The following is a 2500-nucleotide window of genomic DNA, read 5'->3' as shown; positions in this document are numbered from 1 at the left end:
AATATTCAAGGTCACTAAGGGTCCAAATTTGACCTTTGAAATATTCAAGGTCACTAAGGGCCCAAAGTTGACCTTTGAAATATTCATGGTCACTAAGGGTCCAAAGTTGACCTTTGAAATATTTAAGATCACTAAGGGTCCAAAGTTGACCTTTGAAATATTCAATGTCACTAAGGGTTCACTATTGACCTTTTAAATATTTAAGGTCACCAAGGGTCCAAAGTTGACCTTTGAAATATTTAAGCTCACCAAGGGTCCAAAGTTGACCTTTGAAATAGTTAAGGTCACTAAGGGTCCAAAGTTGACCTTTAAAATATTTAAGCTCACCAAGTGTCCAAAGTTGACCTTAGAAATATTTAATGTCACTAAGGGTCCAAAGTAGACCTTTGAAATATTCAAGGTCACTAAGGGTCCAAAATTGACCTGAAAAAGATTTAAGGTCACTAAGGGTACAAAGTTGACCTTTTAAATTTTTAAGGTCACTAAGGGTATAAAGTAGACCTTTGAAATATTTTAGGTTACTAAGGGTTCAAAGTTGACCTTTGAAATATTTAAGGTCACTAAAGGTCTAAAATTGGCCTTTGAAATATTTGAGCTCACTAAGGGTCCAAAGCTGACCTTTGACATAATTAAGGTCAGTAAGGGTCCAAAATTGACCTTTTGAAATATTTAAGGTCACTAAGGGTCTAAAGTTAACATTTGAAATATTCAAGGTCACTAAGGGTCCAAAGTTGACCTTTGAAATATTCAAGGTCACTAAGGGTCCAAATTTGACCTTTGAAATATTCAAGGTCACTAAGGGCCCAAAGTTGACCTTTGAAATATTCATGGTCACTAAGGGTCCAAAGTTGACCTTTGAAATATTTAAGGTCACTAAGGGTCCAAAGTTGACCTTTGAAATATTCAATGTCACTAAGGGTTCACTATTGACCTTTTAAATATTTAAGGTCACCAAGGGTCCAAAGTTGACCTTTGAAATATTTAAGCTCACCAAGGGTCCAAAGTTGACCTTTGAAATAGTTAAGGTCACTAAGGGTCCAAAGTTGACCTTTAAAATATTTAAGCTCACCAAGTGTCCAAAGTTGACCTTAGAAATATTTAATGTCACTAAGGGTCCAAAGTAGACCTTTGAAATATTCAAGGTCACTAAGGGTCCAAAATTGACCTGAAAAAGATTTAAGGTCACTAAGGGTACAAAGTTGACCTTTTAAATTTTTAAGGTCACTAAGGGTATAAAGTAGACCTTTGAAATATTTTAGGTTACTAAGGGTCCAAAGTTGACCTTTGAAATATTTAAGGTCACTAAGGTTCCAAAGTAGACCTTTGAAATATTTAAGGTCATTAAGGGTCTAAAATTGACCTTTGAAATATCAAGGTCACTAAGACTCCAAAGTTGACATTTGAAATATTCTAGGTCACTAAGGGGCCAAAGTTGACCTTTGAAATATTTTAGGTCACTAAGGGTCCAAAGTTGACCTTTGAAATATTCTAGGTCACTAAGGGTCCAAAGTTGACCTTTGAAATATACTAGGTAACCACGGGGCCAAAGTTGACCTTTGAAATATTCAAGGTCACTAAGGGTCCAAAGTTGACATTTGAAATATTCTAGGTCACCAAGGGGCCAATGTTGACCTTTGAAATATTCAAGGTCACTAAGGGTCCAAGGTTGACCTTTGAAATATTTAAAGTCACTAAGGGTCCAAAGTTGACATTTGAAATATTCAAGGTCACTAAGACTCCAAAGTTGACATTTAAAATATTCTAGGTCACCAAGGGGCCAAAGTTGACCTTTGAAATATTCAAGGTCACTAAGGGTCCAAAGTTGACCTTTGAAATATTCAAGGTCACTAAGACTCCAAAGTTGACATTTAAAATATTCTAGGTCACCAAGGGGCCAAAGTTGACCTTTGAAATATTCAAGGTCACTAAGACTCCAAAGTTGACATTTAAAATATTCTAGGTCACCAAGGGGCCAAAGTTGATCTTTGAAATATTCAAGGTCACTAAGGGGCCAAAGCTGACCTTTGAAATATTCAAGGTCACTAAGGGGCCAAAGTAGACCTTTGAAATATTCAAGGTCACTAAGGGGCCAAAGCTAACCTTTGAAATATTCAAGGTCACTAAGGGGCCAAAGCTGACCTTTGAAATATTCAAGGTCACTAAGGGTCCAAAGTTGACCTTTGAAATATTCAAGGTCACTAAGGGGCCAAAGCTGACCTTTGAAATATTCAAGGTCACTAAGGGTTCAAAGTTGACCTTTGAAATATTCAAGGTCACTAAGACTCTAAAGTTGACATTTAAAATATTCTAGGTCACCAAGGGGCCAAAGTTGACCTTAGAAATATTCAAGGTCACTAAGACTCCAAAGTTGACATTTAAAATATTCTAGGTCACCAAGGGGCCAAAGTTGACCTTTGAAATATTCAAGGTCACTAAGGGTCCAAAGTTGACCTTTGAAATATTCAAGGTCACTAAGGGGCCAAAGCTGACCTTTGAAATA

Source organism: Palaemon carinicauda, chromosome 22 (assembly GCF_036898095.1).
Source record: "Palaemon carinicauda isolate YSFRI2023 chromosome 22, ASM3689809v2, whole genome shotgun sequence".
NCBI classification, from domain to species: domain Eukaryota; kingdom Metazoa; phylum Arthropoda; class Malacostraca; order Decapoda; family Palaemonidae; genus Palaemon; species Palaemon carinicauda.
This window is presented reverse-complemented; position numbering follows the sequence as displayed.